Source organism: Rhea pennata, chromosome 10 (genome assembly GCF_028389875.1).
Source record: "Rhea pennata isolate bPtePen1 chromosome 10, bPtePen1.pri, whole genome shotgun sequence".
NCBI classification, from domain to species: domain Eukaryota; kingdom Metazoa; phylum Chordata; class Aves; order Rheiformes; family Rheidae; genus Rhea; species Rhea pennata.
Genome location: NC_084672.1, coordinates 24,937,963 through 24,965,461, shown reverse-complemented (window position 1 = coordinate 24,965,461; position 27,499 = coordinate 24,937,963). Strand labels below are relative to the sequence as shown.

Here is a 27,499-nt window from a genome sequence, read left to right as displayed (position 1 = left end):
ATGTCACTGGTAACACCATGTCCTGCTTCCAGATCTTGCCATAAAGAGGACCAGACTGGCCACATGTAGCGTGCACAGCTGGAGGGTCCACGGCTGCAGGGCTGGGCTGCAGCGTGGTCTTTCCAGGCAGCGCAAAAGGGGATGGTGCCCCGTAGTTGGCAGGATTCGAACCTGCGCGGGGAAACCCCAATGGATTTCTAGTCCATCGCCTTCACCACTCGGCCACAACTACCTGCCCCAAAGGCCTCTGCTGCAGTCAGCAGGTGCCGTGGGCTGCGATGTCTGGCTCCCTGGGAGGTTCAGGGCCAGGCTGCGCCGGCAGATGCCCTTTCCGCTCTTCAGACACGGTGCAGTTGGGCTCCAGAGGCACCTGCTGCCAGGGCCTGAGAAGCCTCAAGGGGCATACCGCCAGGGCTATGGCTGCAGCTCCTAGTGCCTCGTCCTCAGGCTGGCCTCTGGCATATGCTGACGCTGGAGGATGGCTTCACTCTCCCTCTGCCATCTGCATGGTGGGAAGGGAGGAAAGGAAGGGAGCAGTGTGAGGCATCCAGTGGTGGTGGAGTGGGAACGTGTCGGGTCCAGAAGAGGAAGGAGAGAGCAGAAAAGGCAAGAGCAGGAGCGGAGGGGCAAAGACTGCAAGGAACCCATGGCCCCCGAGGTGCGGGGGTATGGAGATGCCGAGGAAGAGCCTGCAGAGTTTGGGAGAGGGGGAAACGTGTGTGCAGGGGGCTGGAAGGAGGAGGCAGAGCCAGTTCACGAACTGCGGGGAGCAGGAGGCAGGCCGGAGTCCGCCTGCGTTGGTGGTGCAGTGGTGAGCAGAGCTGCCTTCCAAGCAGTTCAGGACAGCTTTTGTTCCCAGACAACAGAGACAAAACCTTGCTCTTCCCGGCACCCGCAGAGGCCTGTCCCTCTCCTGGGGAAGTTCCTGCTGGAACACAGCTCAGCTTTCTGCAACAAGTTCTCATCCCCTGAGGGGAGCCGGTGCCCTTGCTGCAGCCTTGCTGCCTGCGCACGCAGCATGGGGCACCCCAGAGAAGCCAGGAGACACAGGCCTGCCTTCAGCAATGCCTGCCATGGTGAAAGCACATGCAAGGGATTGAAGCAGAAGAGCTGTTGAGGGTGGGCGCTTCACTGGCCAGGAGTCAGGGGGAGACCAGCTGCTTGGCGGGCAGCTGTGCTCATCGCAGTGGCAGGAATGCCCACAGGCACATAGCTCCGCCCTGCTCCTCCCTGCAAGCACCTGCATCTGCTCTTCTTCCCCCTCCCTCCACACGACCTCTGGCAACCCTCAGCGACCCCCACCCCGAGCACCTCTGCCTGCTCCCAGGCCTCTAAGAGCCACTGCTGGTTCCCACAGGAACACAGACACCCAGGGACTGCTGTGCAGACATTCTCCAGGCTGCACTGGCTCTACCGGGATCTCTGCTTGTCCTGAGAGAGCCAAGAACACTGCAGCTCACCCTTGGCTTTCACATCATGGACTTGCAGGCCCAGGCTGGTGTGAGCAGGGTGCTCATAGAATCGTAGAATCGGTAAGGTTGGAAGGGACCTCCGGAGATCATCTAGTCCACCCCCCCCCCTGTTCAGCAGGGTCACTTAGATCATGGTAGACAGGGTTACATCCAGGCGGGCCTTGAAGATCTCCAGAGAAGGAGACTCCAAAACCTCTCTGGGCAACCTGTTCCAGTGCTCCGTCACTCTCCCAGTGAAGAAATTCCCCCTCACATTCAGGCGGAACTTCCCGTGCTTCAGTTTCTGCCCACTGCCTCTTGTCCTGTCACACGGGGCAACTGAAAAGACTTTGTCCTCATCCCCTTGACACCCTCCCTTCAGGTACTTGTACACATTGATAAGATCCTGCCCCCCCCACCCCAGTCTTCTCGTCCCCAGGCTAAAGAGGCCCAGCTCTCGCAGCCTTTCCTCATAGGGCAGGTGCTCCAGCCCTCTGATCACCTTTGTAGCCCTACGCTGGACTCTCTCCAGTAGCTCCATCAACTGCTGGAGAGGGGGGTCCATGTACCGCACCAGTAGCTCCATGAACTACTGGTGCAGGGGGAGGGTGCATTGCCCCTACGCCCGGGGCAGGGGGAGGCAGCGCGAGGTGGGAGAGGCAGCAGCCTCTGTTCTGCCCCTTTCCCCCTTCCCTAGGCACCCACCTCAGCTTCCTTGGGGTAAAGTCTCTCCGTAGGCTGTGTCCTAATCCACGGACGGGTCTCTGCGCTGCCTCTTTGTCCGTGGGGCTGCACGCTTTCTCTCCTAGGGCCCCCACATGAGGGCGCTGAAGAGAAGTGCACATATGGCACCAGCTGCACAGGGCAGCTAAGGGCTCCCAGCTGAGCAGAGCTGAGCTGCCTGCTTGCTGAGGAGGGGCTCTGCACTGGCAGTCTCTCTGCACTGCTGACACACAGGCCAGAGGCCAGAGGAGAGGCGTTTCCTGGCTGGCCCAGAGCTCGACCTGCTGCTGTTGGACATGCTACCAGGCAAGAAGAAGGCTGCTGCTCTGGAAGGCTAAGGATGAGGACTGACAATAAGGCCTAGGAAAATCACTGCCAGGAGTCCAGTTCCGGGGCTGAGCACTTTCTGCAAGCCTTTTCTGGGGGATGGGGTGGGTGTGCAGGCGGGCACTGGCTCAGGGTGCAGTACTCATGCAGCAGCACCACAGCAGAGAGAGGCTGAGGCACTGTGAGTTCAGGCTTTGGTAGGATCACCCAGAACAGCTGAGACTGGAAGGGACCTCCAGAGGTCACCTCAGTCCAGCTGCCCCCGCTCCCCCCCCCCCACCCTTTGCTCATGCAAAGTCACCTGGAGCATGTCCAGGCAGGTTTTGACTATCTGCAGAGCAGGAGACTCTCCACAGCCTCTCTGGGAGAGCTGTTTCAGGGCTCTGGAAAAGAGCCAGCTGGCCCGTGCGGGGATTGAACCCGCGACCTTGGCGTTATTAGCACCACGCTCTAACCAACTGAGCTAACCAGCCAGGGAGTTAGCTGCAGCCGGGGCTTTCAAGCGTCCCCCAAAGGCTGCCCTTCTCAAGGCAGTGATGATGCAGCCAGTGCCGCTGCCCTGGGAGAGCAGCAGCAGCATGGGTGTTTCTCCCTGGAAGGCTGGGGCAGTACTCACGTAAGAATTAACTAATAAGAGAGAGGTGGGGAGAGGGGGAGCTTTCTCGGGGAGTATTTAAGAGCTGGAGCTCTTAGAGAGCTGGTGCCCGGGCAAGTTTGGGGCTCTCCATCCCTGGATATCAAATTCAAATTTGTCAGGGCAAGGCACTGGGCAGCCTGCTCTAGGGTTGGTGCCAGCCCTGCTCTGAGCAGACAGCCGGAGCAGCAGGCTCCTGAGATCCGTTCCTCCCTGAGGCAGTAAGTCGACCATCCAGGATAGTGTCCTCGCGTATGTTTCCAGCTCTCTGGCTGCTGGGAGGAAATGCCCTGCTCTGCACACACAAACGCCAAGTTTTGCAGAAGGAGGAGACCACCGGAGCAGCTCTTTCACCGTGCGCATGCCACGACCCTGTCCCTTCTTGGGCAGGCAGCGTGGCGATCCCAGGGGATGAGAGAAGCGCTCCCTGGGCGTAAACAGTAAAAGCCACCAGAGTGTGGAGCACGATTCAGGAAAGAACACGTGATTCTTGCTGAGGGCGAGGCAGCTTTGGGGCAGCCGGTGCCAGGGTGTCCTGGAGGAACGGAGAAGACCTGGAGCTCATCCCAGACTGTGCCACCAGAGGATGGCTAGGATTGCAACTGACTGTAAGGGTCTGGGGCCAGACACCAGAGAGCCCCGAGAAGGGGTGTTTGCCACGCACCGCTTCTTAGAAGCAGGACTGGGCTATATGGGCAGTGCCTGGGAAGGCACTGCTCTCCTGTCTCTGTTGCTGCATGTGTGGCCAGTTGTGTTGGTGCCCTGTGAATGCGTGTGCGCGTGTGCGGGGGGCGGCTGGAGGTCGTAGTCCGCCTCGCCACTGGCTGGACTTGGGTCCAGGGGAAACCAGCAGCCCTCGCAGCCCGGAGGAGGAGGACTCGCCTGGCTCCTGCAGTGCTCTGGGTCCGGCATGCCATAACTTCTTCCATCGCAAAAAGAGTCCAGTGGGCTGTGAGTGCGCCCAGGATGGTGGGTGCAGAAGGCCTGTCTGCAGAGGGGTGCTCCTCCACGGAAGCTGCCCTGGTGAGCCGTGGCTCAGAGGAGGCAGGGGACAGTCACTCAGCGAACGAACGGCGCTAGCAAGAGCGTCTCAGAGAAGCAGCAGTTGCTTCAGGTGTATCGGACGGGCAATGGTGTTGCATCGAGTCAGGGGCAGGGGGAGGGGGGCAACTGGCTTTTATCACAGCGTTTGCTCAGGGGTCCTGAGAGGAATGTAGCTGCGGGATACAACACGGCTTGGAGAGCCCGTCTGCCCCGCCAGGTGCCCTGGATCTGGCACTTGGGGCCAGCAATGCTGGGAGAGCTGGGGCCTGTGCAGGATTTACGTGCCAAGCCCACAGCTGGGAGATCAGTGCTTAATGCCCGTTGAGGAGGGGCTCCACACCGCGGTCGTCACTGCTACTGGGGTGCTTCTGGGGAGAGCAGAGGGCACACTCACTGTAAGGTCAGGAGGAAGGCGAAGAGAGGGAAAACAGCTGTGGTCTAAGCACTGGGGAGGAGGTGGACTTGTAGAAGGAAAAGTCTCTTCCGTGGCTTCTGTGTGGAGATGCAGAGAAGCCTGATGCTCCCTGGGGATGCATCGGAAGCAGGTCTGACCTCAAGCACAGCGTTTGTCTCAGCACCAGACCTCCTGTCTGCTTCCGCTGCCCCCCGAGCCACAGCTGTGGAGAAGGAAGGCAGCACCTCCAGAATGAGGGTGCTGCCTCCTTTGCGAGAAGCATGAGAGGCTTCTGCAAAGGGCTCGGCTGCTCTCCTGAAGAGCCCTCTGACTGTACGGTGCCCCATGGCCCTGGAGAAAGGCTCCACTTGGGCACAGCCGGGGAGACAGAGAGAGCCCGCGGCTCAGCCAAGACTGCGTGGCTCTGTCCTGCTAGTGGCGGAGCAGCAAGAAGGGGGCAGCCGGGAGGTCCCATGGTGTAATGGTGAGCACTCTGGACTCTGAATCCAGCGATCTGAGTTCAAGTCTCAGTGGGACCTCATGCTTCTGCCTCACTGGGGGCTTGCCTCAGCTCTTGGCATATTTCACACCCTTGCATTGCCCTTGCCATAAAAAAAAAAAAAAAAAAAAAAAAAAACCTGTGTTTTGTAGAGTGCTTACACACTCTAGCCTGCCTGCCTTCCCTGCCCTCCAGCTCTGTTCTTGCACTGTTTCCCAATCACAGGAGCCCACCTCTGCCTGCCACTGGCAGCAATGTCTCTGCTCCTGCCTTTTGCCCATCTAGCTCTTATGGGCCTGTAGCTCTTTCCGCAGGACCCCTCTGTAGCTCTTAAGGGCCCTGGCTTGCTCCTGGCACCATCTCTCCTCTCTTGTCCCCTGAGAGCTGCTTCTGGCAGAGGGATCCGGCAGGGAGTCAGCTGGTTCTGGCAGAGGGATGCCTCGGTAGGAGTGGGCACAGCTGCAGGGGGTGTAGCTCAGTGGGAGAGCATTTGACTGCAGATCAAGAGGTCCCTGGTTCAACTCCAGGTGCCCCCTCCACGGCTGCTTTTCTTCTTGGAGCGTCTGCTTTGCCTTGGACTGCTTCCCCACCCCTCAGGGCGAGGGCTGCGGGGGCCAGCCCAGCATGGGCCTCTTGCAGCTTCTCTGTCTCTGGGCTCTCTTCCCGCCTCAAGACACCCTTGGGGAAAGTTTTCCCTTTCCTTAAGATGCGGCACCTGCCAGCGAGGCCAAGAGCAGCCCTTCTTGCTTCCCAGGGGCCGTGCTGCCGCTGCTCTGTTGGGAGCTGGAGGGCACCAGCTGAGAGAAATTCACCTGTGGGGAGACCTCCCACCCTTGCCTAGCACACAGGTCGCGGTCTCTGACCCCAGGGGATGCTCTGCTGATGTCACTGGTAACACCATGTCCTGCTTCCAGATCTTGCCATAAAGAGGACCAGACTGGCCACATGTAGCGTGCACAGCTGGAGGGTCCACGGCTGCAGGGCTGGGCTGCAGCGTGGTCTTTCCAGGCAGCGCAAAAGGGGATGGTACCCCGTAGTTGGCAGGATTCGAACCTGCGCGGGGAAACCCCAATGGATTTCTAGTCCATCGCCTTCAACACTCGGCCACAACTACCTGCCCCAAAGGCCTCTGCTGCAGTCAGCAGGTGCCGTGGGCTGCGATGTCTGGCTCCCTGGGAGGTTCAGGGCCAGGCTGCGCCGGCAGATGCCCTTTCCGCTCTTCAGACACGGTGCAGTTGGGCACCAGAGGCACCTGCTGCCAGGGCCTGAGAAGCCTCAAGGGGCATACCGCCAGGGCTATGGCTGCAGCTCCTAGTGCCTCGTCCTCAGGCTGGCCTCTGGCATATGCTGACGCTGGAGGATGGCTTCACTCTCCCTCTGCCATCTGCATGGTGGGAAGGGAGGAAAGGAAGGGAGCAGTGTGAGGCATCCAGTGGTGGTGGAGTGGGAACGTGTCGGGTCCAGAAGAGGAAGGAGAGAGCAGAAAAGGCAAGAGCAGGAGCGGAGGGGCAAAGACTGCAAGGAACCCATGGCCCCCGAGGTGCGGGGGTATGGAGATGCCGAGGAAGAGCCTGCAGAGTTTGGGAGAGGGGGAAACGTGTGTGCAGGGGACTGGAAGGAGGAGGCAGAGCCAGTTCACGAACTGCGGGGAGCAGGAGGCAGGCCGGAGTCCGCCTGCGTTGGTGGTGCAGTGGTGAGCAGAGCTGCCTTCCAAGCAGTTCAGGACAGCTTTTGTTCCCAGACAACAGAGACAAAACCTTGCTCTTCCCGGCACCCGCAGAGGCCTGTCCCTCTCCTGGGGAAGTTCCTGCTGGAACACAGCTCAGCTTTCTGCAACAAGTTCTCATCCCCTGAGGGGAGCCGGTGCCCTTGCTGCAGCCTTGCTGCCTGCGCACGCAGCATGGGGCACCCCAGAGAAGCCAGGAGACACAGGCCTGCCTTCAGCAATGCCTGCCATGGTGAAAGCACATGCAAGGGATTGAAGCAGAAGAGCTGTTGAGGGTGGGCGCTTCACTGGCCAGGAGTCAGGGGGAGACCAGCTGCTTGGCGGGCAGCTGTGCTCATCGCAGTGGCAGGAATGCCCACAGGCACATAGCTCCGCCCTGCTCCTCCCAGCAAGCACCTGCATCTGCTCTTCTTCCCCCTCCCTCCACACGACCTCTGGCAACCCTCAGCGACCCCCACCCCGAGCACCTCTGCCTGCTCCCAGGCCTCTAAGAGCCACTGCTGGTTCCCACAGGAACACAGACACCCAGGGACTGCTGTGCAGACATTCTCCAGGCTGCACTGGCTCTACCGGGATCTCTGCTTGTCCTGAGAGAGCCAAGAACACTGCAGCTCACCCTTGGCTTTCACATCATGGACTTGCAGGCCCAGGCTGGTGTGAGCAGGGTGCTCATAGAATCGTAGAATCGGTAAGGTTGGAAGGGACCTCCGGAGATCATCTAGTCCACCCCCCCACCCCTGCTCAGCAGGGTCACTTAGATCATGGTAGACAGGGTTACATCCAGGCGGGCCTTGAAGATCTCCAGAGAAGGAGACTCCAAAACCTCTCTGGGCAACCTGTTCCAGTGCTCCGTCACTCTCCCAGTGAAGAAATTCCCCCTCACATTCAGGCGGAACTTCCCGTGCTTCAGTTTCTGCCCACTGCCTCTTGTCCTGTCACACGGGGCAACTGAAAAGACTTTGTCCTCATCCCCTTGACACCCTCCCTTCAGGTACTTGTACACATTGATAAGATCCTGCCCCCCCCACCCCAGTCTTCTCTTCCCCAGGCTAAAGAGGCCCAGCTCTCGCAGCCTTTCCTCATAGGGCAGGTGCTCCAGCCCTCTGATCACCTTTGTAGCCCTACGCTGGACTCTCTCCAGTAGCTCCATCAACTGCTGGAGAGGGGGCTCCATGTACCGCACCAGTAGCTCCATGAACTACTGGTGCAGGGGGAGGGTGCATTGCCCCTACGCCCGGGGCAGGGGGAGGCAGCGCGAGGTGGGAGAGGCAGCAGCCTCTGTTCTGCCCCTTTCCCCCTTCCCTAGGCACCCACCTCAGCTTCCTTGGGGTAAAGTCTCTCCGTAGGCTGTGTCCTAATCCACGGACGGATCTCTGCGCTGCCTCTTTGTCCGTGGGGCTGCACGCTTTCTCTCCTAGGGCCCCCACATGAGGGCGCTGAAGAGAAGTGCACATATGGCACCAGCTGCACAGGGCAGCTAAGGGCTCCCAGCTGAGCAGAGCTGAGCTGCCTGCTTGCTGAGGAGGGGCTCTGCACTGGCAGTCTCTCTGCACTGCTGACACACAGGCCAGAGGCCAGAGGAGAGGCGTTTCCTGGCTGGCCCAGAGCTCGACCTGCTGCTGTTGGACATGCTACCAGGCAAGAAGAAGGCTGCTGCTCTGGAAGGCTAAGGATGAGGACTGACAATAAGGCCTAGGAAAATCACTGCCAGGAGTCCAGTTCCGGGGCTGAGCACTTTCTGCAAGCCTTTTCTGGGGGATGGGGTGGGTGTGCAGGCAGGCACTGGCTCAGGGTGCAGTACTCATGCAGCAGCACCACAGCAGAGAGAGGCTGAGGCACTGTGAGTTCAGGCTTTGGTAGGATCACCCAGAACAGCTGAGACTGGAAGGGACCTCCAGAGGTCACCTCAGTCCAGCTGCCCCCGCTCCCCCCCCCCCACCCTTTGCTCATGCAAAGTCACCTGGAGCATGTCCAGGCAGGTTTTGACTATCTGCAGAGCAGGAGACTCTCCACAGCCTCTCTGGGAGAGCTGTTTCAGGGCTCTGGAAAAGAGCCAGCTGGCCCGTGCGGGGATAGAACCCGCGACCTTGGCGTTATTAGTACCACGCTCTAACCAACCGAGCTAACCAGCCAGGGAGTTAGCTGCAGCCGGGGCTTTCAAGCGTCCCCCAAAGGCTGCCCTTCTCAAGGCAGTGATGATGCAGCCAGTGCCGCTGCCCTGGGAGAGCAGCAGCAGCATGGGTGTTTCTCCCTGGAAGGCTGGGGCAGTACTCACGTAAGAATTAACTAATAAGAGAGAGGTGGGGAGAGGGGGAGCTTTCTCGGGGAGGATTTAAGAGCTGGAGCTCTTAGAGAGCTGGTGCCCGGGCAAGTTTGGGGCTCTCCATCCCTGGATATCAAATTCAAATTTGTCAGGGCAAGGCACTGGGCAGCCTGCTCTAGGGTTGGTGCCAGCCCTGCTCTGAGCAGACAGCCGGAGCGGCAGGCTCCTGAGATCCGTTCCTCCCTGAGGCAGTAAGTCGACCATCCAGGATAGTGTCCTCGCGTATGTTTCCAGCTCTCTGGCTGCTGGGAGGAAATGCCCTGCTCTGCACACACAAACGCCAAGTTTTGCAGAAGGAGGAGACCACCGGAGCAGCTCTTTCACCGTGCGCATGCCACGACCCTGTCCCTTCTTGGGCAGGCAGCGTGGCGATCCCAGGGGATGAGAGAAGCGCTCCCTGGGCGTAAACAGTAAAAGCCACCAGAGTGTGGAGCACGGTTCAGGAAAGAACACGTGATTCTTGCTGAGGGCGAGGCAGCTTTGGGGCAGCCGGTGCCAGGGTGTCCTGGAGGAACGGAGAAGACCTGGAGCTCATCCCAGACTGTGCCACCAGAGGATGGCTAGGATTGCAACTGACTGTAAGGGTCTGGGGCCAGACACCAGAGAGCCCCGAGAAGGGGTGTTTGCCACGCACCGCTTCTTAGAAGCAGGACTGGGCTATATGGGCAGTGCCTGGGAAGGCACTGCTCTCCTGTCTCTGTTGCTGCATGTGTGGCCAGTTGTGTTGGTGCCCTGTGAATGCGTGTGCGCGTGTGCGGGGGGCGGCTGGAGGTCGTAGTCCGCCTCGCCACTGGCTGGACTTGGGTCCAGGGGAAACCAGCAGCCCTCGCAGCCCGGAGGAGGAGGACTCGCCTGGCTCCTGCAGTGCTCTGGGTCCGGCATGCCATAACTTCTTCCATCGCAAAAAGAGTCCAGTGGGCTGTGAGTGCGCCCAGGATGGTGGGTGCAGAAGGCCTGTCTGCAGAGGGGTGCTCCTCCACGGAAGCTGCCCTGGTGAGCCGTGGCTCAGAGGAGGCAGGGGACAGTCACTCAGCGAACGAACGGCGCTAGCAAGAGCGTCTCAGAGAAGCAGCAGTTGCTTCAGGTGTATCGGACGGGCAATGGTGTTGCATCGAGTCAGGGGCAGGGGGAGGGGGGCAACTGGCTTTTATCACAGCGTTTGCTCAGGGGTCCTGAGAGGAATGTAGCTGCGGGATACAACACGGCTTGGAGAGCCCGTCTGCCCCGCCAGGTGCCCTGGATCTGGCACTTGGGGCCAGCAATGCTGGGAGAGCTGGGGCCTGTGCAGGATTTACGTGCCAAGCCCACAGCTGGGAGATCAGTGCTTAATGCCCGTTGAGGAGGGGCTCCACACCGCGGTCGTCACTGCTACTGGGGTGCTTCTGGGGAGAGCAGAGGGCACACTCACTGTAAGGTCAGGAGGAAGGCGAAGAGAGGGAAAACAGCTGTGGTCTAAGCACTGGGGAGGAGGTGGACTTGTAGAAGGAAAAGTCTCTTCCGTGGCTTCTGTGTGGAGATGCAGAGAAGCCTGATGCTCCCTGGGGATGCATCGGAAGCAGGTCTGACCTCAAGCACAGCGTTTGTCTCAGCACCAGACCTCCTGTCTGCTTCCGCTGCCCCCCGAGCCACAGCTGTGGAGAAGGAAGGCAGCACCTCCAGAATGAGGGTGCTGCCTCCTTTGCGAGAAGCATGAGAGGCTTCTGCAAAGGGCTCGGCTGCTCTCCTGAAGAGCCCTCTGACTGCACGGTGCCCCATGGCCCTGGAGAAAGGCTCCACTTGGGCACAGCCGGGGAGACAGAGAGAGCCCGCGGCTCAGCCAAGACTGCGTGGCTCTGTCCTGCTAGTGGCGGAGCAGCAAGAAGGGGGCAGCCGGGAGGTCCCATGGTGTAATGGTGAGCACTCTGGACTCTGAATCCAGCGATCTGAGTTCAAGTCTCAGTGGGACCTCATGCTTCTGCCTCACTGGGGGCTTGCCTCAGCTCTTGGCATATTTTACACTCTTGCATTGCCCTTGTCAAAAAAAAAAAAAAAAAAAGAAAACACCCCCTATGTTGGGTAGAGTGCTTACACACTCTAGCCTGCCTGCCTTCCCTGCCCTCCAGCTCTGTTCTTGCACTGTTTCCCAATCACAGGAGCCCACCTCTGCCTGCCACTGGCAGCAATGTCTCTGCTCCTGCCTTTTGCCCATCTAGCTCTTATGGGGCTGTAGCTCTTTCCGCAGGACCCCTCTGTAGCTCTTAAGGGCCCTGGCTTGCTCCTGGCACCATCTCTCCTCTCTTGTCCCCTGAGAGCTGCTTCTGGCAGAGGGATCCGGCAGGGAGTCAGCTGGTTCTGGCAGAGGGATGCCTCGGTAGGAGTGGGCACAGCTGCAGGGGGTGTAGCTCAGTGGGAGAGCATTTGACTGCAGATCAAGAGGTCCCTGGTTCAACTCCAGGTGCCCCCTCCACGGCTGCTTTTCTTCTTGGAGCGTCTGCTTTGCCTTGGACTGCTTCCCCACCCCTCAGGGCGAGGGCTGCGGGGGCCAGCCCAGCATGGGCCTCTTGCAGCTTCTCTGTCTCTGGGCTCTCTTCCCGCCTCAAGACACCCTTGGGGAAAGTTTTCCCTTTCCTTAAGATGCGGCACCTGCCAGCGAGGCCAAGAGCAGCCCTTCTTGCTTCCCAGGGGCCGTGCTGCCGCTGCTCTGTTGGGAGCTGGAGGGCACCAGCTGAGAGAAATTCACCTGTGGGGAGACCTCCCACCCTTGCCTAGCACACAGGTCGCGGTCTCTGACCCCAGGGGATGCTCTGCTGATGTCACTGGTAACACCATGTCCTGCTTCCAGATCTTGCCATAAAGAGGACCAGACTGGCCACATGTAGCGTGCACAGCTGGAGGGTCCACGGCTGCAGGGCTGGGCTGCAGCGTGGTCTTTCCAGGCAGCGCAAAAGGGGATGGTGCCCCGTAGTTGGCAGGATTCGAACCTGCGCGGGGAAACCCCAATGGATTTCTAGTCCATCGCCTTCACCACTCGGCCACAACTACCTGCCCCAAAGGCCTCTGCTGCAGTCAGCAGGTGCCGTGGGCTGCGATGTCTGGCTCCCTGGGAGGTTCAGGGCCAGGCTGCGCCGGCAGATGCCCTTTCCGCTCTTCAGACACGGTGCAGTTGGGCACCAGAGGCACCTGCTGCCAGGGCGTGAGAAGCCTCAAGGGGCATACCGCCAGGGCTATGGCTGCAGCTCCTAGTGCCTCGTCCTCAGGCTGGCCTCTGGCATATGCTGACGCTGGAGGATGGCTTCACTCTCCCTCTGCCATCTGCATGGTGGGAGGGGAGGAAAGGAAGGGAGCAGTGTGAGGCATCCAGTGATGGTGGAGTGGGAACGTGTCGGGTCCAGAAGAGGAAGGAGAGAGCAGAAAAGGCAAGAGCAGGAGCGGAGGGGCAAAGACTGCAAGGAACCCATGGCCCCCGAGGTGCGGGGGTATGGAGATGCCGAGGAAGAGCCTGGAGAGGTTGGGAGAGGGGAAAACGTGTGTGCAGGGGGCTGGAAGGAGGAGGCAGAGCCAGTTCACGAACTGCGGGGAGCAGGAGGCAGGCCGGAGTCCGCCTGCGTTGGTGGTGCAGTGGTGAGCAGAGCTGCCTTCCAAGCAGTTCAGGACAGCTTTTGTTCCCAGACAACAGAGACAAAACCTTGCTCTTCCCGGCACCCGCAGAGGCCTGTCTCTCTCCTGGGGAAGTTCCTGCTGGAACACAGCTCAGCTTTCTGCAACAAGTTCTCATCCCCTGAGGGGAGCCGGTGCCCTTGCTGCAGCCTTGCTGCCTGCGCACGCAGCATGGGGCACCCCAGAGAAGCCAGGAGACACAGGCCTGCCTTCAGCAATGCCTGCCATGGTGAAAGCACATGCAAGGGACTGAAGCAGAAGAGCTGTTGAGGGTGGGCGCTTCACTGGCCAGGAGTCAGGGGGAGACCAGCTGCTTGGCGGGCAGCTGTGCTCATCGCAGTGGCAGGCAGGCAGGAATGCCCACAGGCACATAGCTCCGCCCTGCTCCTCCCAGCAAGCACCTGCATCTGCTCTTCTTCCCCCTCCCTCCACACGACCTCTGGCAACCCTCAGCGACCCCCACCCCAAGCACCTCTGCCTGCTCCCAGGCCTCTAAGAGCCACTGCTGGTTCCCACAGGAACACAGACACCCAGGGACTGCTGTGCAGACATTCTCCAGGCTGCACTGGCTCTACCGGGATCTCTGCTTGTCCTGAGAGAGCCAAGAACACTGCAGCTCACCCTTGGCTTTCACATCATGGACTCGCAGGCCCGGGCTGGTGTGAGCAGAGTGCTCATAGAATCATAGAATCGGGAAGGTTGGAAGGGACCTCCGGAGATCATCTAGTCCACCCCCCCCCCCCCGCCCCCGCTCAGCAGGGTCACTTAGAGCATGGTAGACAGGGTTACATCCAGGCGGGCCTTGAAGATCTCCAGAGAAGGAGACTCCAAAACCTCTCTGGGCAACCTGTTCCAGTGCTCCGTCACTCTCCCAGTGAAGAAATTCCCCCTCACATTCAGGCGGAACTTCCCGTGCTTCAGTTTCTGCCCACTGCCTCTTGTCCTGTCACACGGGGCAACTGAAAAGACTTTGTCCTCATCCCCTTGACACCCTCCCTTCAGGTACTTGTACACATTGATAAGATCCTGCCCCCCCCACCCCAGTCTTCTCGTCCCCAGGCTAAAGAGGCCCAGCTCTCGCAGCCTTTCCTCATAGGGCAGGTGCTCCAGCCCTCTGATCACCTTTGTAGCCCTACGCTGGACTCTCTCCAGTAGCTCCATCAGCTGCTGGAGAGGGGGCTCCATGTACTGCACCAGTAGCTCCATGAACTACTGGTGCAGGGGGAGGGTGCATTGCCCCTACGCCCGGGGCAGGGGGAGGCAGCGCGAGGTGGGAGAGGCAGCAGCCTCTGTTCTGCCCCTTTCCCCCTTCCCTAGGCACCCACCTCAGCTTCCTTGGGGTAAAGTCTCTCCGTAGGCTGTGTCCTAATCCATGGACGGGTCTCTGCGCTGCCTCTTTGTCCGTGGGGCTGCACGCTTTCTCTCCTAGGGCCCCCACATGAGGGCGCTGAAGAGAAGTGCACATATGGCACCAGCTGCACAGGGCAGCTAAGGGCTCCCAGCTGAGCAGAGCTGAGCTGCCTGCTTGCTGAGGAGGGGCTCTGCACTGGCAGTCTCTCTGCACTGCTGACACACAGGCCAGAGGAGAGGCGTTTCCTGGCTGGCCCAGAGCTCGACCTGCTGCTGTTGGACATGCTACCAGGCAAGAAGAAGGCTGCTGCTCTGGAAGGCTAAGGATGAGGACTGACAATAAAGCAAATAGGAAAATCACTGCCAGGAGTCCAGTTCCAGGGCTGAGCACTTTCTGCAAGCCTTTTCTGGGGGATGGGGTGGGTGTGCAGGCGGGCACTGGCTCAGGGTGCAGTACTCATGCAGCAGCACCACAGCAGAGAGAGGCTGAGGCACTGTGAGTTCAGGCTTTGGTAGGATCACCCAGAACAGCTGAGACTGGAAGGGACCTCCAGAGGTCACCTCAGTCCAGCTGCCCCCCCCACCCCCCACCCTTTGCTCATGCTAAGTCACCTGGAGCACGTCCAGGCAGGTTTTGACTATCTGCAGAGCAGGAGACTCTCCACAGCCTCTCTGGGAGAGCTGTTTCAGGGCTCTGGAAAAGAGCCAGCTGGCCCGTGCGGGGATTGAACCCGCGACCTTGGCGTTATTAGCACCACGCTCTAACCAACTGAGCTAACCAGCCAGGGAGTTAGCTGCAGCCGGGGCTTTCAAGCGTCCCCCAAAGGCTGCCCTTCTCAAGGCAGTGATGATGCAGCCAGTGCCGCTGCCCTGGGAGAGCAGCAGCAGCATGGGTGTTTCTCCCTGGAAGGCTGGGGCAGTACTCACGTAAGAATTAACTAATAAGAGAGAGGTGGGGAGAGGGGGAGCTTTCTCGGGGAGTATTTAAGAGCTGGAGCTCTTAGAGAGCTGGTGCCCGGGCAAGTTTGGGGCTCTCCATCCCTGGATATCAAATTCAAATTTGTCAGGGCAAGGCACTGGGCAGCCTGCTCTAGGGTTGGCGCCAGCCCTGCTCTGAGCAGACAGCCGGAGCGGCAGGCTCCTGAGATCCGTTCCTCCCTGAGGCAGTAAGTCAACCATCCAGGATAGTGTCCTCGCATATGTTTCCAGCTCTCTGGCTGCTGGGAGGAAATGCCCTGCTCTGCACACACAAACGCCAAGTTTTGCAGAAGGAGGAGACCACCGGAGCAGCTCTTTCACCGTGCGCGTGCCACGACCCTGTCCCTTCTTGGGCAGGCAGCGTGGCGATCCCAGGGGATGAGAGAAGCGCTCCCTGGGCATAAACAGTAAAAGCCACCAGAGTGTGGAGCACGATTCAGGAAAGAACACATGATTCTTGCTGAGGGCGAGGCAGCTTTGGGGCAGCCGGTGCCAGGGTGTCCTGGAGGAACGGAGAAGACCTGGAGCTCATCCCAGACTGTGCCACCAGAGGATGGCTAGGATTGCAACTGACTGTAAGGGTCTGGGGCCAGACACCAGAGAGCCCCGAGAAGGGGTGTTTGCCACGCACTGCTTCTTAGAAGCAGGACTGGGCTATATGGGGAGTGCCTGGGAAGGCACTGCTCGCCTGTCTCTGTTGCTGCATGTGTGGCCAGTTGTGTTGGTGCCCTGTGAATGCGTGTGCGCGTGTGCGGGGGGCTGCTGGAGGTCGTAGTCCGCCTCGCCACTGGCTGGACCTGGGTCCAGGGGAAACCAGCAGCCTGGCACCTCGCAGCCCGGAGGAGGAGGACTCGCCTGGCTCCTGCAGCCATAACTTCTTCCATCGCAAAAAGAGTCCAGTGGGCTGTGAGTGCGCCCAGGATGGTGGGTGCAGAAGGCCTGTCTGCAGAGGGGTGCTCCTCCACGGAAGCTGCCCTGGTGAGCCGTGGCTCAGAGGAGGCAGGGGACAGTCACTCAGCGAACGAACGGCGCTAGCAAGAGCGTCTCAGAGAAGCAGCAGTTGCTTCAGGTGTATCGGACGGGCAATGGTGTTGCATCGAGTCAGGGGCAGGGGGAGGGGGGCAACTGGCTTTTATCACAGCGTTTGCTCAGGGGTCCTGAGAGGAATGTAGCTGCGGGATACAACACGGCTTGGAGAGCCCGTCTGCCCCGCCAGGTGCCCTGGATCTGGCACTTGGGGCCAGCAATGCTGGGAGAGCTGGGGCCTGTGCAGGATTTACGTGCCAAGCCCACAGCTGGGAGATCAGTGCTTAATGCCCGTTGAGGAGGGGCTCCACACCGCGGTCGTCACTGCTACTGGGGTGCTTCTGGGGAGAGCAGAGGGCACACTCACTGTAAGGTCAGGAGGAAGGCGAAGAGAGGGAAAACAGCTGTGGTCTAAGCACTGGGGAGGAGGTGGACTTGTAGAAGGAAAAGTCTCTTCCGTGGCTTCTGTGTGGAGATGCAGAGAAGCCTGATGCTCCCTGGGGATGCATCGGAAGCAGGTCTGACCTCAAGCACAGCGTTTGTCTCAGCACCAGGCCTCCAGTCTGCTTCCGCTGCCCCCCGAGCCACAGCTGTGGAGAAGGAAGGCAGCACCTCCAGAATGAGGGTGCTACCTCCTTTGCGAGAAGCATGAGAGGCTTCTGCAAAGGGCTCGGCTGCTCTCCTGAAGAGCCCTCTGACTGTACGGTGCCCCATGGCCCTGGAGAAAGGCTCCACTTGGGCACAGCCGGGGAGACAGAGAGAGCCCGCGGCTCAGCCAAGACTGCGTGGCTCTGTCCTGCTAGTGGCGGAGCGGCAAGAAGGGGGCAGCCGGGAGGTCCCATGGTGTAATGGTGAGCACTCTGGACTCTGAATCCAGCGATCTGAGTTCAAGTCTCAGTGGGACCTCATGCTTCTGCCTCACTGGGGGCTTTCCTCAGCTCTTGGCATATTTCACACCCTTGCATTGCCCTTGCCATAAAAAAAAAAAAAAAAAAAAAAAAAACACCCTACGTTGGGTAGAGTGCTTACACACTCTAGCCTGCCTGCCTTCCCTGCCCTCCAGCTCTGTTCTTGCACTGTTTCCCAGTCACAGGAGCCCACCTCTGCCTGCCACTGGCAGCAATGTCTCTGCTCCTGCCTTTTGCCCATCTAGCTCTTATGGGCCTGTAGCTCTTTCCGCAGGACCCCTCTGTAGCTCTTAAGGGCCCTGGCTTGCTCCTGGCACCATCTCTCCTCTCTTGTCCCCTGAGAGCTGCTTCTGGCAGAGGGATCCGGCAGGGAGTCAGCTGGTTCTGGCAGAGGGATGCCTCGGTAGGAGTGGGCACAGCTGCAGGGGGTGTAGCTCAGTGGGAGAGCATTTGACTGCAGATCAAGAGGTCCCTGGTTCAACTCCAGGTGCCCCCTCCACGGCTGCTTTTCTTCTTGGAGCGTCTGCTTTGCCTTGGACTGCTTCCCCACCCCTCAGGGCGAGGGCTGCGGGGGCCAGCCCAGCATGGGCCTCTTGCAGCTTCTCTGTCTCTGGGCTCTCTTCCCGCCTCAAGACACCCTTGGGGAAAGTTTTCCCTTTCCTTAAGATGCGGCACCTGCCAGCGAGGCCAAGAGCAGCCCTTCTTGCTTCCCAGGGGCCGTGCTGCCGCTGCTCTGTTGGGAGCTGGAGGGCACCAGCTGAGAGAAATTCACCTGTGGGGAGACCTCCCACCCTTGCCTAGCACACAGGTCGCGGTCTCTGACCCCAGGGGATGCTCTGCTGATGTCACTGGTAACACCATGTCCTGCTTCCAGATCTTGCCATAAAGAGGACCAGACTGGCCACATGTAGCGTGCACAGCTGGAGGGTCCACGGCTGCAGGGCTGGGCTGCAGCGTGGTCTTTCCAGGCAGCGCAAAAGGGGATGGTGCCCCGTAGTTGGCAGGATTCGAACCTGCGCGGGGAAACCCCAATGGATTTCTAGTCCATCGCCTTCACCACTCGGCCACAACTACCTGCCCCAAAGGCCTCTGCTGCAGTCAGCAGGTGCCGTGGGCTGCGATGTCTGGCTCCCTGGGAGGTTCAGGGCCAGGCTGCGCCGGCAGATGCCCTTTCCGCTCTTCAGACACGGTGCAGTTGGGCACCAGAGGCACCTGCTGCCAGGGCGTGAGAAGCCTCAAGGGGCATACCGCCAGGGCTATGGCTGCAGCTCCTAGTGCCTCGTCCTCAGGCTGGCCTCTGGCATATGCTGACGCTGGAGGATGGCTTCACTCTCCCTCTGCCATCTGCATGGTGGGAGGGGAGGAAAGGAAGGGAGCAGTGTGAGGCATCCAGTGATGGTGGAGTGGGAACGTGTCGGGTCCAGAAGAGGAAGGAGAGAGCAGAAAAGGCAAGAGCAGGAGCGGAGGGGCAAAGACTGCAAGGAACCCATGGCCCCCGAGGTGCGGGGGTATGGAGATGCCGAGGAAGAGCCTGGAGAGGTTGGGAGAGGGGAAAACGTGTGTGCAGGGGGCTGGAAGGAGGAGGCAGAGCCAGTTCACGAACTGCGGGGAGCAGGAGGCAGGCCGGAGTCCGCCTGCGTTGGTGGTGCAGTGGTGAGCAGAGCTGCCTTCCAAGCAGTTCAGGACAGCTTTTGTTCCCAGACAACAGAGACAAAACCTTGCTCTTCCCGGCACCCGCAGAGGCCTGTCTCTCTCCTGGGGAAGTTCCTGCTGGAACACAGCTCAGCTTTCTGCAACAAGTTCTCATCCCCTGAGGGGAGCCGGTGCCCTTGCTGCAGCCTTGCTGCCTGCGCACGCAGCATGGGGCACCCCAGAGAAGCCAGGAGACACAGGCCTGCCTTCAGCAATGCCTGCCATGGTGAAAGCACATGCAAGGGACTGAAGCAGAAGAGCTGTTGAGGGTGGGCGCTTCACTGGCCAGGAGTCAGGGGGAGACCAGCTGCTTGGCGGGCAGCTGTGCTCATCGCAGTGGCAGGCAGGCAGGAATGCCCACAGGCACATAGCTCCGCCCTGCTCCTCCCAGCAAGCACCTGCATCTGCTCTTCTTCCCCCTCCCTCCACACGACCTCTGGCAACCCTCAGCGACCCCCACCCCAAGCACCTCTGCCTGCTCCCAGGCCTCTAAGAGCCACTGCTGGTTCCCACAGGAACACAGACACCCAGGGACTGCTGTGCAGACATTCTCCAGGCTGCACTGGCTCTACCGGGATCTCTGCTTGTCCTGAGAGAGCCAAGAACACTGCAGCTCACCCTTGGCTTTCACATCATGGACTCGCAGGCCCGGGCTGGTGTGAGCAGAGTGCTCATAGAATCATAGAATCGGGAAGGTTGGAAGGGACCTCCGGAGATCATTTAGTCCACCCCCCCCCCCCGCCCCCGCTCAGCAGGGTCACTTAGAGCATGGTAGACAGGGTTACATCCAGGCGGGCCTTGAAGATCTCCAGAGAAGGAGACTCCAAAACCTCTCTGGGCAACCTGTTCCAGTGCTCCGTCACTCTCCCAGTGAAGAAATTCCCCCTCACATTCAGGCGGAACTTCCCGTGCTTCAGTTTCTGCCCACTGCCTCTTGTCCTGTCACACGGGGCAACTGAAAAGACTTTGTCCTCATCCCCTTGACACCCTCCCTTCAGGTACTTGTACACATTGATAAGATCCTGCCCCCCCCACCCCAGTCTTCTCGTCCCCAGGCTAAAGAGGCCCAGCTCTCGCAGCCTTTCCTCATAGGGCAGGTGCTCCAGCCCTCTGATCACCTTTGTAGCCCTACGCTGGACTCTCTCCAGTAGCTCCATCAGCTGCTGGAGAGGGGGCTCCATGTACTGCACCAGTAGCTCCATGAACTACTGGTGCAGGGGGAGGGTGCATTGCCCCTACGCCCGGGGCAGGGGGAGGCAGCGCGAGGTGGGAGAGGCAGCAGCCTCTGTTCTGCCCCTTTCCCCCTTCCCTAGGCACCCACCTCAGCTTCCTTGGGGTAAAGTCTCTCCGTAGGCTGTGTCCTAATCCATGGACGGGTCTCTGCGCTGCCTCTTTGTCCGTGGGGCTGCACGCTTTCTCTCCTAGGGCCCCCACATGAGGGCGCTGAAGAGAAGTGCACATATGGCACCAGCTGCACAGGGCAGCTAAGGGCTCCCAGCTGAGCAGAGCTGAGCTGCCTGCTTGCTGAGGAGGGGCTCTGCACTGGCAGTCTCTCTGCACTGCTGACACACAGGCCAGAGGAGAGGCGTTTCCTGGCTGGCCCAGAGCTCGACCTGCTGCTGTTGGACATGCTACCAGGCAAGAAGAAGGCTGCTGCTCTGGAAGGCTAAGGATGAGGACTGACAATAAAGCAAATAGGAAAATCACTGCCAGGAGTCCAGTTCCAGGGCTGAGCACTTTCTGCAAGCCTTTTCTGGGGGATGGGGTGGGTGTGCAGGCGGGCACTGGCTCAGGGTGCAGTACTCATGCAGCAGCACCACAGCAGAGAGAGGCTGAGGCACTGTGAGTTCAGGCTTTGGTAGGATCACCCAGAACAGCTGAGACTGGAAGGGACCTCCAGAGGTCACCTCAGTCCAGCTGCCCCCCCCACCCCCCACCCTTTGCTCATGCTAAGTCACCTGGAGCACGTCCAGGCAGGTTTTGACTATCTGCAGAGCAGGAGACTCTCCACAGCCTCTCTGGGAGAGCTGTTTCAGGGCTCTGGAAAAGAGCCAGCTGGCCCGTGCGGGGATTGAACCCGCGACCTTGGCGTTATTAGCACCACGCTCTAACCAACTGAGCTAACCAGCCAGGGAGTTAGCTGCAGCCGGGGCTTTCAAGCGTCCCCCAAAGGCTGCCCTTCTCAAGGCAGTGATGATGCAGCCAGTGCCGCTGCCCTGGGAGAGCAGCAGCAGCATGGGTGTTTCTCCCTGGAAGGCTGGGGCAGTACTCACGTAAGAATTAACTAATAAGAGAGAGGTGGGGAGAGGGGGAGCTTTCTCGGGGAGTATTTAAGAGCTGGAGCTCTTAGAGAGCTGGTGCCCGGGCAAGTTTGGGGCTCTCCATCCCTGGATATCAAATTCAAATTTGTCAGGGCAAGGCACTGGGCAGCCTGCTCTAGGGTTGGCGCCAGCCCTGCTCTGAGCAGACAGCCGGAGCGGCAGGCTCCTGAGATCCGTTCCTCCCTGAGGCAGTAAGTCAACCATCCAGGATAGTGTCCTCGCATATGTTTCCAGCTCTCTGGCTGCTGGGAGGAAATGCCCTGCTCTGCACACACAAACGCCAAGTTTTGCAGAAGGAGGAGACCACCGGAGCAGCTCTTTCACCGTGCGCGTGCCACGACCCTGTCCCTTCTTGGGCAGGCAGCGTGGCGATCCCAGGGGATGAGAGAAGCGCTCCCTGGGCATAAACAGTAAAAGCCACCAGAGTGTGGAGCACGATTCAGGAAAGAACACATGATTCTTGCTGAGGGCGAGGCAGCTTTGGGGCAGCCGGTGCCAGGGTGTCCTGGAGGAACGGAGAAGACCTGGAGCTCATCCCAGACTGTGCCACCAGAGGATGGCTAGGATTGCAACTGACTGTAAGGGTCTGGGGCCAGACACCAGAGAGCCCCGAGAAGGGGTGTTTGCCACGCACCGCTTCTTAGAAGCAGGACTGGGCTATATGGGGAGTGCCTGGGAAGGCACTGCTCGCCTGTCTCTGTTGCTGCATGTGTGGCCAGTTGTGTTGGTGCCCTGTGAATGCGTGTGCGCGTGTGCGGGGGGCTGCTGGAGGTCGTAGTCCGCCTCGCCACTGGCTGGACCTGGGTCCAGGGGAAACCAGCAGCCTGGCACCTCGCAGCCCGGAGGAGGAGGACTCGCCTGGCTCCTGCAGCCATAACTTCTTCCATCGCAAAAAGAGTCCAGTGGGCTGTGAGTGCGCCCAGGATGGTGGGTGCAGAAGGCCTGTCTGCAGAGGGGTGCTCCTCCACGGAAGCTGCCCTGGTGAGCCGTGGCTCAGAGGAGGCAGGGGACAGTCACTCAGCGAACGAACGGCGCTAGCAAGAGCGTCTCAGAGAAGCAGCAGTTGCTTCAGGTGTATCGGACGGGCAATGGTGTTGCATCGAGTCAGGGGCAGGGGGAGGGGGGCAACTGGCTTTTATCACAGCGTTTGCTCAGGGGTCCTGAGAGGAATGTAGCTGCGGGATACAACACGGCTTGGAGAGCCCGTCTGCCCCGCCAGGTGCCCTGGATCTGGCACTTGGGGCCAGCAATGCTGGGAGAGCTGGGGCCTGTGCAGGATTTACGTGCCAAGCCCACAGCTGGGAGATCAGTGCTTAATGCCCGTTGAGGAGGGGCTCCACACCGCGGTCGTCACTGCTACTGGGGTGCTTCTGGGGAGAGCAGAGGGCACACTCACTGTAAGGTCAGGAGGAAGGCGAAGAGAGGGAAAACAGCTGTGGTCTAAGCACTGGGGAGGAGGTGGACTTGTAGAAGGAAAAGTCTCTTCCGTGGCTTCTGTGTGGAGATGCAGAGAAGCCTGATGCTCCCTGGGGATGCATCGGAAGCAGGTCTGACCTCAAGCACAGCGTTTGTCTCAGCACCAGGCCTCCAGTCTGCTTCCGCTGCCCCCCGAGCCACAGCTGTGGAGAAGGAAGGCAGCACCTCCAGAATGAGGGTGCTACCTCCTTTGCGAGAAGCATGAGAGGCTTCTGCAAAGGGCTCGGCTGCTCTCCTGAAGAGCCCTCTGACTGTACGGTGCCCCATGGCCCTGGAGAAAGGCTCCACTTGGGCACAGCCGGGGAGACAGAGAGAGCCCGCGGCTCAGCCAAGACTGCGTGGCTCTGTCCTGCTAGTGGCGGAGCAGCAAGAAGGGGGCAGCCGGGAGGTCCCATGGTGTAATGGTGAGCACTCTGGACTCTGAATCCAGCGATCTGAGTTCAAGTCTCAGTGGGACCTCATGCTTCTGCCTCACTGGGGGCTTTCCTCAGCTCTTGGCATATTTCACACCCTTGCATTGCCCTTGCCATAAAAAAAAAAAAAAAAAAGAAAAAAAAACCCTGTGTTTTGTAGAGTGCTTACACACTCTAGCCTGCCTGCCTTCCCTGCCCTCCAGCTCTGTTCTTGCACTGTTTCCCAATCACAGGAGCCCACCTCTGCCTGCCACTGGCAGCAATGTCTCTGCTCCTGCCTTTTGCCCATCTAGCTCTTATGGGCCTGTAGCTCTTTCCGCAGGACCCCTCTGTAGCTCTTAAGGGCCCTGGCTTGCTCCTGGCACCATCTCTCCTCTCTTGTCCCCTGAGAGCTGCTTCTGGCAGAGGGATCCGGCAGGGAGTCAGCTGGTTCTGGCAGAGGGATGCCTCGGTAGGAGTGGGCACAGCTGCAGGGGGTGTAGCTCAGTGGGAGAGCATTTGACTGCAGATCAAGAGGTCCCTGGTTCAACTCCAGGTGCCCCCTCCACGGCTGCTTTTCTTCTTGGAGCGTCTGCTTTGCCTTGGACTGCTTCCCCACCCCTCAGGGCGAGGGCTGCGGGGGCCAGCCCAGCATGGGCCTCTTGCAGCTTCTCTGTCTCTGGGCTCTCTTCCCGCCTCAAGACACCCTTGGGGAAAAGTTTTCCCTTTCCTTAAGATGCGGCACCTGCCAGCGAGGCCAAGAGCAGCCCTTCTTGCTTCCCAGGGGCCATGCTGCCGCTGCTCTGTTGGGAGCTGGAGGGCACCAGCTGAGAGAAACCCACCTGTGGGGAGACCTCCCACCCTTGCCTAGCACACAGGTCACGGTCTCTGACCCCAGGGGATGCTCTGCTGATGTCACTGGTAACACCATGTCCTGCTTCCAGCTCTTGCCATAAAGAGGACCAGACTGGCCACATGTAGCCTGCACAGCTGGAGGGTCCATGGCTGCAGGGCTGGGCTGCAGCGTGGTCTTTCCAGGCAGCGCAAAAGGGGATGGTGCCCCGTAGTTGGCAGGATTCGAACCTGCGCGGGGAAACCCCAGTGGATTTCTAGTCCATCGCCTTCACCACTCGGCCACAACTACCTGCCCCAAAGGCCTCTGCTGCAGTCAGCAGGTGCCGTGGGCTGCGATGTCTGGCTCCCTGGGAGGTTCAGGGCCAGGCTGCGCCGGCAGATGCCCTTTCCGCTCTTCAGACACGGTGCAGTTGGGCACCAGAGGCACCTGCTGCCAGGGCCTGAGAAGCCTCAAGGGGCATACCGCCAGGGCTATGGCTGCAGCTCCTAGTGCCTCGTCCTCAGGCTGGCCTCTGGCATATGCTGACGCTGGAGGATGGCTTCACTCTCCCTCTGCCATCTGCATGGTGGGAGGGGAGGAAAGGAAGGGAGCAGTGTGAGGCATCCAGTGATGGTGGAGTGGGAACGTGTCGGGTCCAGAAGAGGAAGGAGAGAGCAGAAAAGGCAAGAGCAGGAGCGGAGGGGCAAAGACTGCAAGGAACCCATGGCCCCCGAGGTGCGGGGGTATGGAGATGCCGAGGAAGAGCCTGGAGAGGTTGGGAGAGGGGAAAACGTGTGTGCAGGGGGCTGGAAGGAGGAGGCAGAGCCAGTTCACGAACTGCGGGGAGCAGGAGGCAGGCCAGAGTCCGCCTGCGTTGGTGGTGCAGTGGTGAGCAGAGCTGCCTTCCAAGCAGTTCAGGACAGCTTTTGTTCCCAGACAACAGAGACAAAACCTTGCTCTTCCCGGCACCCGCAGAGGCCTGTCTCTCTCCTGGGGAAGTTCCTGCTGGAACACAGCTCAGCTTTCTGCAACAAGTTCTCATCCCCTGAGGGGAGCCGGTGCCCTTGCTGCAGCCTTGCTGCCTGCGCACGCAGCATGGGGCACCCCAGAGAAGCCAGGAGACACAGGCCTGCCTTCAGCAATGCCTGCCATGGTGAAAGCACATGCAAGGGACTGAAGCAGAAGAGCTGTTGAGGGTGGGCGCTTCACTGGCCAGGAGTCAGGGGGAGACCAGCTGCTTGGCGGGCAGCTGTGCTCATCGCAGTGGCAGGAATGCCCACAGGCACATAGCTCCGCCCTGCTCCTCTCAGCAAGCACCTGCATCTGCTCTTCTTCCCCCTCCCTCCACACGACCTCTGGCAACCCTCAGCGACCCCCACCCCAAGCACCTCTGCCTGCTCCCAGGCCTCTAAGAGCCACTGCTGGTTCCCACAGGAACACAGACACCCAGGGACTGCTGTGCAGACATTCTCCAGGCTGCACTGGCTCTACCGGGATCTCTGCTTGTCCTGAGAGAGCCAAGAACACTGCAGCTCACCCTTGGCTTTCACATCATGGACTCGCAGGCCCGGGCTGGTGTGAGCAGAGTGCTCATAGAATCATAGAATCGGGAAGGTTGGAAGGGACCTCCGGAGATCATCTAGTCCACCCCCCCCCCCCGCCCCCGCTTAGCAGGGTCACTTAGAGCATGGTAGACAGGGTTACATCCAGGCGGGCCTTGAAGATCTCCAGAGAAGGAGACTCCAAAACCTCTCTGGGCAACCTGTTCCAGTGCTCCGTCACTCTCCCAGTGAAGAAATTCCCCCTCACATTCAGGCGGAACTTCCCGTGCTTCAGTTTCTGCCCACTGCCTCTTGTCCTGTCACACGGGGCAACTGAAAAGACTTTGTCCTCATCCCCTTGACACCCTCCCTTCAGGTACTTGTACACATTGATAAGATCCTGCCCCCCCCACCCCAGTCTTCTCGTCCCCAGGCTAAAGAGGCCCAGCTCTCGCAGCCTTTCCTCATAGGGCAGGTGCTCCAGCCCTCTGATCACCTTTGTAGCCCTACGCTGGACTCTCTCCAGTAGCTCCATCAGCTGCTGGAGAGGGGGCTCCATGTACTGCACCAGTAGCTCCATGAACTACTGGTGCAGGGGGAGGGTGCATTGCCCCTACGCCCGGGGCAGGGGGAGGCAGCGCGAGGTGGGAGAGGCAGCAGCCTCTGTTCTGCCCCTTTCCCCCTTCCCTAGGCACCCACCTCAGCTTCCTTGGGGTAAAGTCTCTCCGTAGGCTGTGTCCTAATCCATGGACGGGTCTCTGCGCTGCCTCTTTGTCCGTGGGGCTGCACGCTTTCTCTCCTAGGGCCCCCACATGAGGGCGCTGAAGAGAAGTGCACATATGGCACCAGCTGCACAGGGCAGCTAAGGGCTCCCAGCTGAGCAGAGCTGAGCTGCCTGCTTGCTGAGGAGGGGCTCTGCACTGGCAGTCTCTCTGCACTGCTGACACACAGGCCAGAGGAGAGGCGTTTCCTGGCTGGCCCAGAGCTCGACCTGCTGCTGTTGGACATGCTACCAGGCAAGAAGAAGGCTGCTGCTCTGGAAGGCTAAGGATGAGGACTGACAATAAAGCAAATAGGAAAATCACTGCCAGGAGTCCAGTTCCAGGGCTGAGCACTTTCTGCAAGCCTTTTCTGGGGGATGGGGTGGGTGTGCAGGCGGGCACTGGCTCAGGGTGCAGTACTCATGCAGCAGCACCACAGCAGAGAGAGGCTGAGGCACTGTGAGTTCAGGCTTTGGTAGGATCACCCAGAACAGCTGAGACTGGAAGGGACCTCCAGAGGTCACCTCAGTCCAGCTGCCCCCCCCACTCCCCACCCTTTGCTCATGCTAAGTCACCTGGAGCACGTCCAGGCAGGTTTTGACTATCTGCAGAGCAGGAGACTCTCCACAGCCTCTCTGGGAGAGCTGTTTCAGGGCTCTGGAAAAGAGCCAGCTGGCCCGTGCGGGGATTGAACCCGCGACCTTGGCGTTATTAGCACCACGCTCTAACCAACTGAGCTAACCAGCCAGGGAGTTAGCTGCAGCCGGGGCTTTCAAGCGTCCCCCAAAGGCTGCCCTTCTCAAGGCAGTGATGATGCAGCCAGTGCCGCTGCCCTGGGAGAGCAGCAGCAGCATGGGTGTTTCTCCCTGGAAGGCTGGGGCAGTACTCACGTAAGAATTAACTAATAAGAGAGAGGTGCGGAGAGGGGGAGCTTTCTCGGGGAGGATTTAAGAGCTGGAGCTCTTAGAGAGCTGGTGCCCGGGCAAGTTTGGGGCTCTCCATCCCTGGATATCAAATTCAAATTTGTCAGGGCAAGGCACTGGGCAGCCTGCTCTAGGGTTGGCGCCAGCCCTGCTCTGAGCAGACAGCCGGAGCGGCAGGCTCCTGAGATCCGTTCCTCCCTGAGGCAGTAAGTCAACCATCCAGGATAGTGTCCTCGCATATGTTTCCAGCTCTCTGGCTGCTGGGAGGAAATGCCCTGCTCTGCACACACAAACGCCAAGTTTTGCAGAAGGAGGAGACCACCGGAGCAGCTCTTTCACCGTGCGCGTGCCACGACCCTGTCCCTTCTTGGGCAGGCAGCGTGGCGATCCCAGGGGATGAGAGAAGCGCTCCCTGGGCATAAACAGTAAAAGCCACCAGAGTGTGGAGCACGATTCAGGAAAGAACACATGATTCTTGCTGAGGGCGAGGCAGCTTTGGGGCAGCCGGTGCCAGGGTGTCCTGGAGGAACGGAGAAGAC

At 59.9% G+C, this 27,499-nt stretch overlaps 17 non-coding genes across 17 annotated transcripts; 8 read left to right on the top strand and 9 right to left on the bottom strand.

Moving 5' to 3' along the window:
• Positions 1-150: 150 nt before the first annotated feature.
• On the bottom strand, positions 151-232 carry TRNAS-AGA (transfer RNA serine (anticodon AGA)). The gene has a single exon. It is a non-coding gene; the product is annotated as a tRNA-Ser (tRNA).
• A 2,668-nt stretch (positions 233-2,900) lies between these two features.
• Positions 2,901-2,974, bottom strand: TRNAI-AAU (transfer RNA isoleucine (anticodon AAU)). The gene has a single exon. It is a non-coding gene; the product is annotated as a tRNA-Ile (tRNA).
• Positions 2,975-5,040: 2,066 nt separating this feature from the next.
• TRNAQ-CUG (transfer RNA glutamine (anticodon CUG)) lies at positions 5,041-5,112 on the top strand. Its single transcript has one exon. It is a non-coding gene; the product is annotated as a tRNA-Gln (tRNA).
• A 424-nt stretch (positions 5,113-5,536) lies between these two features.
• Positions 5,537-5,608, top strand: TRNAC-GCA (transfer RNA cysteine (anticodon GCA)). The gene has a single exon. It is a non-coding gene; the product is annotated as a tRNA-Cys (tRNA).
• Positions 5,609-6,104: 496 nt separating this feature from the next.
• TRNAS-AGA (transfer RNA serine (anticodon AGA)) lies at positions 6,105-6,186 on the bottom strand. The gene has a single exon. It is a non-coding gene; the product is annotated as a tRNA-Ser (tRNA).
• A 4,810-nt stretch (positions 6,187-10,996) lies between these two features.
• Positions 10,997-11,068, top strand: TRNAQ-CUG (transfer RNA glutamine (anticodon CUG)). Its single transcript has one exon. It is a non-coding gene; the product is annotated as a tRNA-Gln (tRNA).
• Positions 11,069-11,492: 424 nt separating this feature from the next.
• TRNAC-GCA (transfer RNA cysteine (anticodon GCA)) lies at positions 11,493-11,564 on the top strand. Its single transcript has one exon. It is a non-coding gene; the product is annotated as a tRNA-Cys (tRNA).
• Positions 11,565-12,060: 496 nt separating this feature from the next.
• TRNAS-AGA (transfer RNA serine (anticodon AGA)) lies at positions 12,061-12,142 on the bottom strand. The gene has a single exon. It is a non-coding gene; the product is annotated as a tRNA-Ser (tRNA).
• Positions 12,143-14,817: 2,675 nt separating this feature from the next.
• On the bottom strand, positions 14,818-14,891 carry TRNAI-AAU (transfer RNA isoleucine (anticodon AAU)). The gene has a single exon. It is a non-coding gene; the product is annotated as a tRNA-Ile (tRNA).
• Positions 14,892-16,945: 2,054 nt separating this feature from the next.
• On the top strand, positions 16,946-17,017 carry TRNAQ-CUG (transfer RNA glutamine (anticodon CUG)). The gene has a single exon. It is a non-coding gene; the product is annotated as a tRNA-Gln (tRNA).
• A 426-nt stretch (positions 17,018-17,443) lies between these two features.
• TRNAC-GCA (transfer RNA cysteine (anticodon GCA)) lies at positions 17,444-17,515 on the top strand. The gene has a single exon. It is a non-coding gene; the product is annotated as a tRNA-Cys (tRNA).
• A 496-nt stretch (positions 17,516-18,011) lies between these two features.
• Positions 18,012-18,093, bottom strand: TRNAS-AGA (transfer RNA serine (anticodon AGA)). Its single transcript has one exon. It is a non-coding gene; the product is annotated as a tRNA-Ser (tRNA).
• Positions 18,094-20,767: 2,674 nt separating this feature from the next.
• On the bottom strand, positions 20,768-20,841 carry TRNAI-AAU (transfer RNA isoleucine (anticodon AAU)). Its single transcript has one exon. It is a non-coding gene; the product is annotated as a tRNA-Ile (tRNA).
• Positions 20,842-22,895: 2,054 nt separating this feature from the next.
• On the top strand, positions 22,896-22,967 carry TRNAQ-CUG (transfer RNA glutamine (anticodon CUG)). Its single transcript has one exon. It is a non-coding gene; the product is annotated as a tRNA-Gln (tRNA).
• Positions 22,968-23,393: 426 nt separating this feature from the next.
• On the top strand, positions 23,394-23,465 carry TRNAC-GCA (transfer RNA cysteine (anticodon GCA)). The gene has a single exon. It is a non-coding gene; the product is annotated as a tRNA-Cys (tRNA).
• Positions 23,466-23,962: 497 nt separating this feature from the next.
• Positions 23,963-24,044, bottom strand: TRNAS-AGA (transfer RNA serine (anticodon AGA)). Its single transcript has one exon. It is a non-coding gene; the product is annotated as a tRNA-Ser (tRNA).
• Positions 24,045-26,710: 2,666 nt separating this feature from the next.
• Positions 26,711-26,784, bottom strand: TRNAI-AAU (transfer RNA isoleucine (anticodon AAU)). Its single transcript has one exon. It is a non-coding gene; the product is annotated as a tRNA-Ile (tRNA).
• Positions 26,785-27,499: the final 715 nt, after the last annotated feature.